Genomic DNA, 16,368 nt, shown 5'->3' on the forward strand with positions numbered 1-16,368 from the left:
TTACATTCCCTCTATGAGTGATATCTTATGATAAGTGTCTTTTTCTGTGTGACTTATTTCACTTAGAATCGTCATATCTAAATCCACTCATCATGCTGCTACTAGCCTTATGACATTGATTTCATGGCTGAGTGATATTCCATTGTACATAAGGACCGCAACTTCTTTATCCATTCTTCTCTTTCCTGGGATATTTAAGGTGTAGCGAAGTGGAGGTTCTTGTCAACAGCGTAGCCCAAAACTTTGGGGTGCCTGTGGCTTGCTGAGTTTTAGTTTTCCGAATTTATACGCCCATGAGTGGAAGTGCGCTATGCTCTCTAAGCTGAGTTTTTTAGATGTTTCAGGACACACTGTACACTTCTCCAGAGTGGCTGTTGGCAATTTACATCCCGCCCATCAGCGTAGCAAGGCTCCCATTTCTCCATGGCCTGTCCTGCATTTCTGGTTTTGACACTTTATTCAGCATGGCCCTTTTGACCGATGGGAAGCGAGACTTCTTTGTAGCGCTGATTCGCCTTTCCAGGTTGCTTGGTTGGCCAAAAAGGGCGTATGCGTTTTTTCCTGAATATATTCAGGAAAAAACGCATACGCCCTTTTTGGCCAAGGGCATCATTGTCGAGGTTTTGCCGCTTTTCCTCTGCTTTAAAGGCGATTCGAATCTACCTCCTGAAATCTGTTTCCTGCAATTCTGCCTTGCTTTCAAATCCTCTTCGTTGCCTTCCCTCAATATATTTGTGGACGAGAGTTATCATTTCTAAGTCTGCAAGTTTGTGAATTGCAGTGCCCCTGAGCTCCATTCTTCAACTCGCTTTCTTGGGAGCTGGCCGCAAAAGCGCAGGATTGCTTCAGGCCGTATTCTGGTTCCTGGCGGCAGGCTGAGCCTGTGGTTAATTCTTCTTCCTGATGGGAAAATAGAATGACCTGTGCCTGCCCCAACACCTAGAGCTAGTCTCTCATTGGTTCCCCCTCTTCCCGTTCATCCTCAGGACAATTAGCAACCTGTACGGAACAGGAGGATAAAGGTGCTGATTCTCCAAGGAGGGAGATTGCTAGTAAAGCGGCTGGAATGGCGAACCGGAGCACAAGGAGATGAGAAATTAGGTGCGTTTTAGAAACCTTTCCCGATCACACGGTGTACCATCTTCGGGGTTTCTCATGCATGTTTTCAATGTAGGACGATGCCCTTGAACCTGGAGATTTGGGACCCATGGGATGGGTACCACGCCGTATTACTTTAAAGGGTCTGCGTTAGCTCAGCCAACCTCACGAAACCTCTCAGCCCCACGAGTGTCCACCCTTATGTCTCAATCAGCTGTGGGTCTAGATATGGTCAATCCAGGTGGCATCACAGCCCCTGAACGAATTTTGTAAGAATTTCTCTCTCTTTCACTGTCTTTGTTTCACGGGTTTTTTAAAGTAATTGATTTTTATAATGGGGTTTAGCTGCTTTTCACTGCTGTGTTTATGCCGCTTTACACCCACTTGACTCACTTACAGAGAGATATCAATACAAAGGTTTTAAGATTCTTACTAGTCAGATATATTCTTGGGCGGTGAATAGGGGGTGTTGAGTCCAGTTCACTGAGCAAGGAGTAGGTCTTGTCTATTACATATTGGGTTTCTGGAACGGTATCTGAGCTAATTTGAAACCCTTGTTTTATGCATCACCCCACCTCACCTTTCCCGTTAAGCAGCCATAGTGTGTTTTCTAAACGTGTGACTCTGTTCTGTTTTGTAATTCAGTTCAAGGGTAGCGGTTTTGACATTCCCTCTATAAGTGATATCTCATGATAAGTGTCTTTTTCTGTGTGACTTATTTCACTTAGAATCGTCGTGCCTAAATCCACTCATCATGCTGCTACTAGCCTTATGACGTTGATTTCATGGCTGAGTGATATTCCATTGTACATAAGGACCACAACTTCTTTATCCATTCTTCTCTTTCCTGGGATATTTAAGGTGTAACGAAGTGGAGGTTCTTGTCAACAGAGCAGCCCAAAACTTTGGGGTGCCTGTGTCTTGCTGATTTTTAGTTTTCCCAATTTATACGCCCATGAGAGGAAGTGCCCTATGGTCTCTAAGCTGAGTTTTTTAGATGTTTCAGGACACACCGTACACTTCTCCAGTGTGGCTGTTGGCAATTTACATCCCGCCCATCCGCGTAGCAAGGCTCCCATTTCTCCAAGGCCTGTCCAGCATTTCTGGTTTTGACACTTTATTCAGCATGGCCCTTTTGACCGATGGGAAGCGAGACTTCTTTGTAGCGCTGATTTGCCTTTCCAGGTTGCTTGGTTGGCCAAAAAGGGCGTATGCGTTTTTTCCTGAATATATTCAGGAAAAAACGCATACGCCCTTTTTGGCCAAGGGCATCATTGTCGAGGTTTTGCCGCTTTTCCTGTGCTTTAAAGGCGATTCGAATCTACCTCCTGAAATCTGTTTCCTGCAATTCTGCCTTGCTTTCAAATCCTCTTCGTTGCCTTCCCTCAATATATTTGTGGACGAGAGTTATCATTTCTAAGTCTGCAGGTTTGTGAATTGCAGTGCCCCTGAGCTCCATTCTTCAACTCGCTTTCTTGGGAGCTGGCCGCAAAAGCGCAGGATTGCTTCAGGCCGTATTCTGGTTCCTGGCGGCAGGCTGAGCCTGTGGTTAATTCTTCTTCCTGATGGGAAAATAGAATGACCTGTGCCTGCCCCAACACCTAGAGCTAGTCTCTCATTGGTTCCCCCTCTTCCCGTTCATCCTCAGGACAATTAGCAACCTGTACGGAACAGGAGGATAAAGGTGCTGATTCTCCAAGGAGGGAGATTGCTAGTAAAGCGGCTGGAATGGTGAACCGGAGCACAAGGAGATGAGAAATGAGGTGCGTTTTAGAAACCTTTCCCGATCACACGGTGTACCATCTTCGGGGTTTCTCATGCATGTTTTCAGTGTAGGACGATGCCCTTGAACCTGGAGATTTGGGACCCATGGGATGGGTACCACGCCGTATTACTTTAAAGGGTCTGCGTTTTCTCACCCAACCTCACCAAACCTCTCAGCCCCAAGAGTGTCCACCCTTATGTCTCAATCAGCTGTGGGTCTAGATATGGTCAATCCAGGTGGCATCACAGCCCCTGAACGAATTTTGTAAGAATTTCTCTCTCTTTCACTGTCTTTGTTTCACGGGTTTTGAAACGTAATTGATTTTTATAATGGGGTTTAGCTGCTTTTCACTGCTGTGTTTATGCCGCTTTACACCCATTTGACTCACTTACAGAGAGATATCAATACATAGGTTTTAAGATTCTTACTAGTCAGATATATTCTTGGGCGGTGAATAGGGGGTGTTGAGTCCAGTTCACTGAGCAAGGAGTAGGTCTTGTCTCTTACATATTGGGTTTCTGGAACGGTATCTGAGCTAATTTGAAACCCGTGTTTTATGCATCACCCCACCTCACCTTTCCCGTTAAGCAGCCATAGTGTGTTTTCTAAACGTGTGACTCTGTTCTGTTTTGTAATTCAGTTCAAGGGTAGCGGTTTTTACATTCCCTCTATGAGTGATATCTTATGATAAGTGTCTTTTTCTGTGTGACTTATTTCACTTAGAATCGTCATATCTAAATCCACTCATCATGCTGCTACTAGCCTTATGACATTGATTTCATGGCTGAGTGATATTCCATTGTACATAAGGACCGCAACTTCTTTATCCATTCTTCTCTTTCCTGGGATATTTAAGGTGTAGCGAAGTGGAGGTTCTTGTCAACAGCGTAGCCCAAAACTTTGGGGTGCCTGTGGCTTGCTGAGTTTTAGTTTTCCGAATTTATACGCCCATGAGTGGAAGTGCGCTATGCTCTCTAAGCTGAGTTTTTTAGATGTTTCAGGACACACTGTACACTTCTCCAGAGTGGCTGTTGGCAATTTACATCCCGCCCATCAGCGTAGCAAGGCTCCCATTTCTCCATGGCCTGTCCTGCATTTCTGGTTTTGACACTTTATTCAGCATGGCCCTTTTGACCGATGGGAAGCGAGACTTCTTTGTAGCGCTGATTCGCCTTTCCAGGTTGCTTGGTTGGCCAAAAAGGGCGTATGCGTTTTTTCCTGAATATATTCAGGAAAAAACGCATACGCCCTTTTTGGCCAAGGGCATCATTGTCGAGGTTTTGCCGCTTTTCCTGTGCTTTAAAGGCGATTCGAATCTACCTCCTGAAATCTGTTTCCTGCAATTCTGCCTTGCTTTCAAATCCTCTTCGTTGCCTTCCCTCAATATATTTGTGGACGAGAGTTATCATTTCTAAGTCTGCAAGTTTGTGAATTGCAGTGCCCCTGAGCTCCATTCTTCAACTCGCTTTCTTGGGAGCTGGCCGCAAAAGCGCAGGATTGCTTCAGGCCGTATTCTGGTTCCTGGCGGCAGGCTGAGCCTGTGGTTAATTCTTCTTCCTGATGGGAAAATAGAATGACCTGTGCCTGCCCCAACACCTAGAGCTAGTCTCTCATTGGTTCCCCCTCTTCCCGTTCATCCTCAGGACAATTTGCAACCTGTACGGAACAGGAGGATAAAGGTGCTGATTCTCCAAGGAGGGAGATTGCTAGTAAAGCGGCTGGAATGGCGAACCGGAGCACAAGGAGATGAGAAATGAGGTGCGTTTTAGAAACCTTTCCCGATCACACGGTGTACCATCTTCGGGGTTTCTCATGCATGTTTTCAATGTAGGACGATGCCCTTGAATCTGGAGATTTGGGACCCATGGGATGAGTACCACGCCGTATTACTTTAAAGGGTCTGCGTTAGCTCAGCCAACCTCACGAAACCTCTCAGCCCCACGAGTGTCCACCCTTATGTCTCAATCAGCTGTGGGTCTAGATATGGTCAATCCAGGTGGCATCACAGCCCCTGAACGAATTTTGTAAGAATTTCTCTCTCTTTCACTGTCTTTGTTTCACGGGTTTTTTAAAGTAATTGATTTTTATAATGGGGTTTAGCTGCTTTTCACTGCTGTGTTTATGCCGCTTTACACCCACTTGACTCACTTACAGAGAGATATCAATACATAGGTTTTAAGAGTCTTACTAGTCAGATATATTCTTGGGCGGTGAATAGGGGGTGTTGAGTCCAGTTCACTGAGCAAGGAGTAGGTCTTGTCTATTACATATTGGGTTTCTGGAACGGTATCTGAGCTAATTTGAAACCCTTGTTTTATGCATCACCCCACCTCACCTTTCCCGTTAAGCAGCCATAGTGTGTTTTCTAAACGTGTGACTCTGTTCTGTTTTGTAATTCAGTTCAAGGGTAGCGGTTTTGACATTCCCTCTATAAGTGATATCTCATGATAAGTGTCTTTTTCTGTGTGACTTATTTCACTTAGAATCGTCGTACCTAAATCCACTCATCATGCTGCTACTAGCCTTATGACGTTGATTTCATGGCTGAGTGATATTCCATTGTACATAAGGACCACAACTTCTTTATCCATTCTTCTCTTTCCTGGGATATTTAAGGTGTAACGAAGTGGAGGTTCTTGTCAACAGAGCAGCCCAAAACTTTGGGGTGCCTGTGTCTTGCTGATTTTTAGTTTTCCCAATTTATACGCCCATGAGAGGAAGTGCTCTATGGTCTCTAAGCTGAGTTTTTTAGATGTTTCAGGACACACCGTACACTTCTCCAGTGTGGCTGTTGGCAATTTACATCCCGCCCATCAGCGTAGCAAGGCTCCCATTTCTCCAAGGCCTGTCCAGCATTTCTGCTTTTGACACTTTATTCAGCATGGCCCTTTTGACCGATGGGAAGCGAGACTTCTTTGTAGCGCTGATTTGCCTTTCCAGGTTGCTTGGTTGGCCAAAAAGGGCGTATGCGTTTTTTCCTGAATATATTCAGGAAAAAACGCATACGCCCTTTTTGGCCAAGGGCATCATTGTCGAGGTTTTACCGCTTTTCCTGTGCTTTAAAGGCGATTCGAATCTACCTCCTGAAATCTGTTTCCTGCAATTCTGCCTTGCTTTCAAATCCTCTTCGTTGCCTTCCCTCAATATATTTGTGGACGAGAGTTATCATTTCTAAGTCTGCAGGTTTGTGAATTGCAGTGCCCCTGAGCTCCATTCTTCAACTCGCTTTCTTGGGAGCTGGCCGCAAAAGCGCAGGATTGCTTCAGGCCGTATTCTGGTTCCTGGCGGCAGGCTGAGCCTGTGGTTAATTCTTCTTCCTGATGGGAAAATAGAATGACCTGTGCCTGCCCCAACACCTAGAGCTAGTCTCTCATTGGTTCCCCCTCTTCCCGTTCATCCTCAGGACAATTTGAAACCTGTACGGAACAGGAGGATAAAGGTGCTGATTCTCCAAGGAGGGAGATTGCTAGTAAAGCGGCTGGAATGACGAACCGGAGCACAAGGAGATGAGAAATGAGGTGCGTTTTAGAAACCTTTCCCGATCACACGGTGTACCATCTTCGGGGTTTCTCATGCATGTTTTCAATGTAGGACGATGCCCTTGAACCTGGAGATTTGGGACCCATGGGATGGGTACCACGCCGTATTACTTTAAAGGGTCTGCGTTTTCTCACCCAACCTCACCAAACCTCTCAGCCCCAAGAGTGTCCACCCTTATGTCTCAATCAGCTGTGGGTCTAGATATGGTCAATCCAGGTGGCATCACAGCCCCTGAACGAATTTTGTAAGAATTTCTCTCTCTTTCACTGTCTTTGTTTCACGGGTTTTGAAAAGTAATTGATTTTTATAATGGGGTTTAGCTGCTTTTCACTGCTGTGTTTATGCCGCTTTACACCCATTTGACTCACTTACAGAGAGATATCAATACATAGGTTTTAAGATTCTTACTAGTCAGATATATTCTTGGGCGGTGAATAGGGGGTGTTGAGTCCAGTTCACTGAGCAAGGAGTAGGTCTTGTCTATTACATATTGGGTTTCTGGAACGGTATCTGAGCTAATTTGAAACCCGTGTTTTATGCATCACCCCACCTCACCTTTCCCGTTAAGCAGCCATAGTGTGTTTTCTAAACGTGTGACTCTGTTCTGTTTTGTAATTCAGTTCAAGGGTAGCGGTTTTTACATTCCCTCTATGAGTGATATCTTATGATAAGTGTCTTTTTCTGTGTGACTTATTTCACTTAGAATCGTCATATCTAAATCCACTCATCATGCTGCTACTAGCCTTATGACATTGATTTCATGGCTGAGTGATATTCCATTGTACATAAGGACCGCAACTTCTTTATCCATTCTTCTCTTTCCTGGGATATTTAAGGTGTAGCGAAGTGGAGGTTCTTGTCAACAGAGTAGCCCAAAACTTTGGGGTGCCTGTGGCTTGCTGAGTTTTAGTTTTCCGAATTTATACGCCCATGAGTGGAAGTGCGCTATGCTCTCTAAGCTGAGATTTTTAGATGTTTCAGGACACACTGTACACTTCTCCAGAGTGGCTGTTGGCAATTTACATCCCGCCCATCAGCGTAGCAAGGCTCCCATTTCTCCATGGCCTGTCCTGCATTTCTGGTTTTGACACTTTATTCAGCATGGCCCTTTTGACCGATGGGAAGCGAGACTTCTTTGTAGCGCTGATTCGCCTTTCCAGGTTGCTTGGTTGGCCAAAAAGGGCGTATGCGTTTTTTCCTGAATATATTCAGGAAAAAACGCATACGCCCTTTTTGGCCAAGGGCATCATTGTCGAGGTTTTGCCGCTTTTCCTGTGCTTTAAAGGCGATTCGAATCTACCTCCTGAAATCTGTTTCCTGCAATTCTGCCTTGCTTTCAAATCCTCTTCGTTGCCTTCCCTCAATATATTTGTGGACGAGAGTTATCATTTCTAAGTCTGCAGGTTTGTGAATTGCAGTGCCCCTGAGCTCCATTCTTCAACTCGCTTTCTTGGGAGCTGGCCGCAAAAGCGCAGGATTGCTTCAGGCCGTATTCTGGTTCCTGGCGGCAGGCTGAGCCTGTGGTTAATTCTTCTTCCTGATGGGAAAATAGAATGACCTGTGCCTGCCCCAACACCTAGAGCTAGTCTCTCATTGGTTCCCCCTCTTCCCGTTCATCCTCAGGACAATTAGCAACCTGTACGGAACAGGAGGATAAAGGTGCTGATTCTCCAAGGAGGGAGATTGCTAGTAAAGCGGCTGGAATGGCGAACCGGAGCACAAGGAGATGAGAAATGAGGTGCGTTTTAGAAACCTTTCCCGATCACACGGTGTACCATCTTCGGGGTTTCTCATGCATGTTTTCAATGTAGGACGATGCCCTTGAACCTGGAGATTTGGGACCCATGGGATGGGTACCACGCCGTATTACTTTAAAGGGTCTGCGTTAGCTCAGCCAACCTCACGAAACCTCTCAGCCCCACGAGTGTCCACCCTTATGTCTCAATCAGCTGTGGGTCTAGATATGGTCAATCCAGGTGGCATCACAGCCCCTGAACGAATTTTGTAAGAATTTCTCTCTCTTTCACTGTCTTTGTTTCACGGGTTTTTTAAAGTAATTGATTTTTATAATGGGGTTTAGCTGCTTTTCACTGCTGTGTTTATGCCGCTTTACACCCACTTGACTCACTTACAGAGAGATATCAATACATAGGTTTTAAGATTCTTACTAGTCAGATATATTCTTGGGCGGTGAATAGGGGGTGTTGAGTCCAGTTCACTGAGCAAGGAGTAGGTCTTGTCTATTACATATTGGGTTTCTGGAACGGTATCTGAGCTAATTTGAAACCCTTGTTTTATGCATCACCCCACCTCACCTTTCCCGTTAAGCAGCCATAGTGTGTTTTCTAAACGTGTGACTCTGTTCTGTTTTGTAATTCAGTTCAAGGGTAGCGGTTTTGACATTCCCTCTATAAGTGATATCTCATGATAAGTGTCTTTTTCTGTGTGACTTATTTCACTTAGAATCGTCGTACCTAAATCCACTCATCATGCTGCTACTAGCCTTATGACGTTGATTTCATGGCTGAGTGATATTCCATTGTACATAAGGACCACAACTTCTTTATCCATTCTTCTCTTTCCTGGGATATTTAAGGTGTAACGAAGTGGAGGTTCTTGTCAACAGAGCAGCCCAAAACTTTGGGGTGCCTGTGTCTTGCTGATTTTTAGTTTTCCCAATTTATACGCCCATGAGAGGAAGTGCCCTATGGTCTCTAAGCTGAGTTTTTTAGATGTTTCAGGACACACCGTACACTTCTCCAGTGTGGCTGTTGGCAATTTACATCCCGCCCATCAGCGTAGCAAGGCTCCCATTTCTCCAAGGCCTGTCCAGCATTTCTGCTTTTGACACTTTATTCAGCATGGCCCTTTTGACCGATGGGAAGCGAGACTTCTTTGTAGCGCTGATTTGCCTTTCCAGGTTGCTTGGTTGGCCAAAAAGGGCGTATGCGTTTTTTCCTGAATATATTCAGGAAAAAACGCATACGCCCTTTTTGGCCAAGGGCATCATTGTCGAGGTTTTACCGCTTTTCCTGTGCTTTAAAGGCGATTCAAATCTACCTCCTGAAATCTGTTTCCTGCAATTCTGCCTTGCTTTCAAATCCTCTTCGTTGCCTTCCCTCAATATATTTGTGGACGAGAGTTATCATTTCTAAGTCTGCAGGTTTGTGAATTGCAGTGCCCCTGAGCTCCATTCTTCAACTCGCTTTCTTGGGAGCTGGCCGCAAAAGCGCAGGATTGCTTCAGGCCGTATTCTGGTTCCTGGCGGCAGGCTGAGCCTGTGGTTAATTCTTCTTCCTGATGGGAAAATAGAATGACCTGTGCCTGCCCCAACACCTAGAGCTAGTCTCTCATTGGTTCCCCCTCTTCCCGTTCATCCTCAGGACAATTAGCAACCTGTACGGAACAGGAGGATAAAGGTGCTGATTCTCCAAGGAGGGAGATTGCTAGTAAAGCGGCTGGAATGGCGAACCAGAGCACAAGGAGATGAGAAATGAGGTGCGTTTTAGAAACCTTTCCCGATCACACGGTGTACCATCTTCGGGGTTTCTCATGCATGTTTTCAATGTAGGACGATGCCCTTGAACCTGGAGATTTGGGACCCATGGGATGGGTACCACGCCGTATTACTTTAAAGGGTCTGCGTTAGCTCAGCCAACCTCACGAAACCTCTCAGCCCCACGAGTGTCCACCCTTATGTCTCAATCAGCTGTGGGTCTAGATATGGTCAATCCAGGTGGCATCACAGCCCCTGAACAAATTTTGTAAGAATTTCTCTCTCTTTCACTGTCTTTGTTTCACGGGTTTTTTAAAGTAATTGATTTTTATAATGGGGTTTAGCTGCTTTTCACTGCTGTGTTTATGCCGCTTTACACCCACTTGACTCACTTACAGAGAGATATCAATACATAGGTTTTAAGATTCTTACTAGTCAGATATATTCTTGGGCGGTGAATAGGGGGTGTTGAGTCCAGTTCACTGAGCAAGGAGTAGGTCTTGTCTATTACATATTGGGTTTCTGGAACGGTATCTGAGCTAATTTGAAACCCTTGTTTTATGCATCACCCCACCTCACCTTTCCCGTTAAGCAGCCATAGTGTGTTTTCTAAACGTGTGACTCTGTTCTGTTTTGTAATTCAGTTCAAGGGTAGCGGTTTTGACATTCCCTCTATAAGTGATATCTCATGATAAGTGTCTTTTTCTGTGTGACTTATTTCACTTAGAATCGTCGTACCTAAATCCACTCATCATGCTGCTACTAGCCTTATGACGTTGATTTCATGGCTGAGTGATATTCCATTGTACATAAGGACCACAACTTCTTTATCCATTCTTCTCTTTCCTGGGATATTTAAGGTGTAACGAAGTGGAGGTTCTTGTCAACAGAGCAGCCCAAAACTTTGGGGTGCCTGTGTCTTGCTGATTTTTAGTTTTCCCAATTTATACGCCCATGAGAGGAAGTGCCCTATGGTCTCTAAGCTGAGTTTTTTAGATGTTTCAGGACACACCGTACACTTCTCCAGTGTGGCTGTTGGCAATTTACATCCCGCCCATCAGCGTAGCAAGGCTCCCATTTCTCCAAGGCCTGTCCAGCATTTCTGGTTTTGACACTTTATTCAGCATGGCCCTTTTGACCGATGGGAAGCGAGACTTCTTTGTAGCGCTGATTTGCCTTTCCAGGTTGCTTGGTTGGCCAAAAAGGGCGTATGCGTTTTTTCCTGAATATATTCAGGAAAAAACGCATACGCCCTTTTTGGCCAAGGGCATCATCGTCGAGGTTTTGCCGCTTTTCCTGTGCTTTAAAGGCGATTCGAATCTACCTCCTGAAATCTGTTTCCTGCAATTCTGCCTTGCTTTCAAATCCTGTTCGTTGCCTTCCCTCAATATATTTGTGGACGAGAGTTATCATTTCTAAGTCTGCAGGTTTGTGAATTGCAGTGCCCCTGAGCTCCATTCTTCAACTCGCTTTCTTGGGAGCTGGCCGCAAAAGCGCAGGATTGCTTCAGGCCGTATTCTGGTTCCTGGCGGCAGGCTGAGCCTGTGGTTAATTCTTCTTCCTGATGGGAAAATAGAATGACCTGTGCCTGCCCCAACACCTAGAGCTAGTCTCTCATTGGTTCCCCCTCTTCCCGTTCATCCTCAGGACAATTAGCAACCTCTACGGAACAGGAGGATAAAGGTGCTGATTCTCCAAGGAGGGAGATTGCTAGTAAAGCGGCTGGAATGGTGAACCGGAGCACAAGGAGATGAGAAATGAGGTGCGTTTTAGAAACCTTTCCCGATCACACGGTGTACCATCTTCGGGGTTTCTCATGCATGTTTTCAATGTAGGACGATGCCCTTGAACCTGGAGATTTGGGACCCATGGGATGGGTACCACGCCGTATTACTTTAAAGGGTCTGCGTTTTCTCACCCAACCTCACCAAACCTCTCAGCCCCAAGAGTGTCCACCCTTATGTCTCAATCAGCTGTGGGTCTAGATATGGTCAATCCAGGTGGCATCACAGCCCCTGAACGAATTTTGTAAGAATTTCTCTCTCTTTCACTGTCTTTGTTTCACGGGTTTTGAAACGTAATTGATTTTTATAATGGGGTTTAGCTGCTTTTCACTGCTGTGTTTATGCCGCTTTACACCCATTTGACTCACTTACAGAGAGATATCAATACATAGGTTTTAAGATTCTTACTAGTCAGATATATTCTTGGGCGGTGAATAGGGGGTGTTGAGTCCAGTTCACTGAGCAAGGAGTAGGTCTTGTCTCTTACATATTGGGTTTCTGGAACGGTATCTGAGCTAATTTGAAACCCGTGTTTTATGCATCACCCCACCTCACCTTTCCCGTTAAGCAGCCATAGTGTGTTTTCTAAACGTGTGACTCTGTTCTGTTTTGTAATTCAGTTCAAGGGTAGCGGTTTTTACATTCCCTCTATGAGTGATATCTTATGATAAGTGTCTTTTTCTGTGTGACTTATTTCACTTAGAATCGTCATATCTAAATCCACTCATCATGCTGCTACTAGCCTTATGACATTGATTTCATGGCTGAGTGATATTCCATTGTACATAAGGACCGCAACTTCTTTATCCATTCTTCTCTTTCCTGGGATATTTAAGGTGTAGCGAAGTGGAGGTTCTTGTCAACAGCGTAGCCCAAAACTTTGGGGTGCCTGTGGCTTGCTGAGTTTTAGTTTTCCGAATTTATACGCCCATGAGTGGAAGTGCGCTATGCTCTCTAAGCTGAGTTTTTTAGATGTTTCAGGACACACTGTACACTTCTCCAGAGTGGCTGTTGGCAATTTACATCCCGCCCATCAGCGTAGCAAGGCTCCCATTTCTCCATGGCCTGTCCTGCATTTCTGGTTTTGACACTTTATTCAGCATGGCCCTTTTGACCGATGGGAAGCGAGACTTCTTTGTAGCGCTGATTCGCCTTTCCAGGTTGCTTGGTTGGCCAAAAAGGGCGTATGCGTTTTTTCCTGAATATATTCAGGAAAAAACGCATACGCCCTTTTTGGCCAAGGGCATCATTGTCGAGGTTTTGCCGCTTTTCCTGTGCTTTAAAGGCGATTCGAATCTACCTCCTGAAATCTGTTTCCTGCAATTCTGCCTTGCTTTCAAATCCTCTTCGTTGCCTTCCCTCAATATATTTGTGGACGAGAGTTATCATTTCTAAGTCTGCAAGTTTGTGAATTGCAGTGCCCCTGAGCTCCATTCTTCAACTCGCTTTCTTGGGAGCTGGCCGCAAAAGCGCAGGATTGCTTCAGGCCGTATTCTGGTTCCTGGCGGCAGGCTGAGCCTGTGGTTAATTCTTCTTCCTGATGGGAAAATAGAATGACCTGTGCCTGCCCCAACACCTAGAGCTAGTCTCTCATTGGTTCCCCCTCTTCCCGTTCATCCTCAGGACAATTTGCAACCTGTACGGAACAGGAGGATAAAGGTGCTGATTCTCCAAGGAGGGAGATTGCTAGTAAAGCGGCTGGAATGGCGAACCGGAGCACAAGGAGATGAGAAATGAGGTGCGTTTTAGAAACCTTTCCCGATCACACGGTGTACCATCTTCGGGGTTTCTCATGCATGTTTTCAATGTAGGACGATGCCCTTGAATCTGGAGATTTGGGACCCATGGGATGAGTACCACGCCGTATTACTTTAAAGGGTCTGCGTTAGCTCAGCCAACCTCACGAAACCTCTCAGCCCCACGAGTTTCCACCCTTATGTCTCAATCAGCTGTGGGTCTAGATATGGTCAATCCAGGTGGCATCACAGCCCCTGAACGAATTTTGTAAGAATTTCTCTCTCTTTCACTGTCTTTGTTTCACGGGTTTTTTAAAGTAATTGATTTTTATAATGGGGTTTAGCTGCTTTTCACTGCTGTGTTTATGCCGCTTTACACCCACTTGACTCACTTACAGAGAGATATCAATACATAGGTTTTAAGATTCTTACTAGTCAGATATATTCTTGGGCGGTGAATAGGGGGTGTTGAGTCCAGTTCAATGAGCAAGGAGTAGGTCTTGTCTATTACATATTGGGTTTCTGGAACGGTATCTGAGCTAATTTGAAACCCTTGTTTTATGCATCACCCCACCTCACCTTTCCCGTTAAGCAGCCATAGTGTGTTTTCTAAACGTGTGACTCTGTTCTGTTTTGTAATTCAGTTCAAGGGTAGCGGTTTTGACATTCCCTCTATAAGTGATATCTCATGATAAGTGTCTTTTTCTGTGTGACTTATTTCACTTAGAATCGTCGTACCTAAATCCACTCATCATGCTGCTACTAGCCTTATGACGTTGATTTCATGGCTGAGTGATATTCCATTGTACATAAGGACCACAACTTCTTTATCCATTCTTCTCTTTCCTGGGATATTTAAGGTGTAACGAAGTGGAGGTTCTTGTCAACAGAGCAGCCCAAAACTTTGGGGTGCCTGTGTCTTGCTGATTTTTAGTTTTCCCAATTTATACGCCCATGAGAGGAAGTGCTCTATGGTCTCTAAGCTGAGTTTTTTAGATGTTTCAGGACACACCGTACACTTTTCCAGTGTGGCTGTTGGCAATTTACATCCCGCCCATCAGCGTAGCAAGGCTCCCATTTCTCCAAGGCCTGTCCAGCATTTCTGGTTTTGACACTTTATTCAGCATGGCCCTTTTGACCGATGGGAAGCGAGACTTCTTTGTAGCGCTGATTTGCCTTTCCAGGTTGCTTGGTTGGCCAAAAAGGGCGTATGCGTTTTTTCCTGAATATATTCAGGAAAAAACGCATACGCCCTTTTTGGCCAAGGGCATCATTGTCGAGGTTTTACCGCTTTTCCTGTGCTTTAAAGGCGATTCGAATCTACCTCCTGAAATCTGTTTCCTGCAATTCTGCCTTGCTTTCAAATCCTCTTCGTTGCCTTCCCTCAATATATTTGTGGACGAGAGTTATCATTTCTAAGTCTGCAGGTTTGTGAATTGCAGTGCCCCTGAGCTCCATTCTTCAACTCGCTTTCTTGGGAGCTGGCCGCAAAAGCGCAGGATTGCTTCAGGCCGTATTCTGGTTCCTGGCGGCAGGCTGAGCCTGTGGTTAATTCTTCTTCCTGATGGGAAAATAGAATGACCTGTGCCTGCCCCAACACCTAGAGCTAGTCTCTCATTGGTTCCCCCTCTTCCCGTTCATCCTCAGGACAATTTGAAACCTGTACGGAACAGGAGGATAAAGGTGCTGATTCTCCAAGGAGGGAGATTGCTAGTAAAGCGGCTGGAATGACGAACCGGAGCACAAGGAGATGAGAAATGAGGTGCGTTTTAGAAACCTTTCCCGATCACACGGTGTACCATCTTCGGGGTTTCTCATGCATGTTTTCAATGTAGGACGATGCCCTTGAACCTGGAGATTTGGGACCCATGGGATGGGTACCACGCCGTATTACTTTAAAGGGTCTGCGTTAGCTCAGCCAACCTCACCAAACCTCTCAGCCCCAAGAGTGTCCACCCTTATGTCTCAATCAGCTGTGGGTCTAGATATGGTCAATCCAGGTGGCATCACAGCCCCTGAACGAATTTTGTAAGAATTTCTCTCTCTTTCACTGTCTTTGTTTCACGGGTTTTGAAAAGTAATTGATTTTTATAATGGGGTTTAGCTGCTTTTCACTGCTGTGTTTATGCCGCTTTACACCCATTTGACTCACTTACAGAGAGATATCAATACATAGGTTTTAAGATTCTTACTAGTCAGATATATTCTTGGGCGGTGAATAGGGGGTGTTGAGTCCAGTTCACTGAGCAAGGAGTAGGTCTTGTCTATTACATATTGGGTTTCTGGAACGGTATCTGAGCTAATTTGAAACCCGTGTTTTATGCATCACCCCACCTCACCTTTCCCGTTAAGCAGCCATAGTGTGTTTTCTAAACGTGTGACTCTGTTCTGTTTTGTAATTCAGTTCAAGGGTAGCGGTTTTTACATTCCCTCTATGAGTGATATCTTATGATAAGTGTCTTTTTCTGTGTGACTTATTTCACTTAGAATCGTCATATCTAAATCCACTCATCATGCTGCTACTAGCCTTATGACATTGATTTCATGGCTGAGTGATATTCCATTGTACATAAGGACCGCAACTTCTTTATCCATTCTTCTCTTTCCTGGGATATTTAAGGTGTAGCGAAGTGGAGGTTCTTGTCAACAGAGTAGCCCAAAACTTTGGGGTGCCTGTGGCTTGCTGAGTTTTAGTTTTCCGAATTTATACGCCCATGAGTGGAAGTGCGCTATGCTCTCTAAGCTGAGATTTTTAGATGTTTCAGGACACACTGTACACTTCTCCAGAGTGGCTGTTGGCAATTTACATCCCGCCCATCAGCGTAGCAAGGCTCCCATTTCTCCATGGCCTGTCCTGCATTTCTGGTTTTGACACTTTATTCAGCATGGCCCTTTTGACCGATGGGAAGCGAGACTTCTTTGTAGCGCTGATTCGCCTTTCCAGGTTGC

The sequence above is a fragment of the Balaenoptera borealis genome (genome assembly GCF_965194805.1).
Source record: "Balaenoptera borealis genome assembly, chromosome: 9".
Classification (NCBI taxonomy): domain Eukaryota; kingdom Metazoa; phylum Chordata; class Mammalia; order Artiodactyla; family Balaenopteridae; genus Balaenoptera; species Balaenoptera borealis.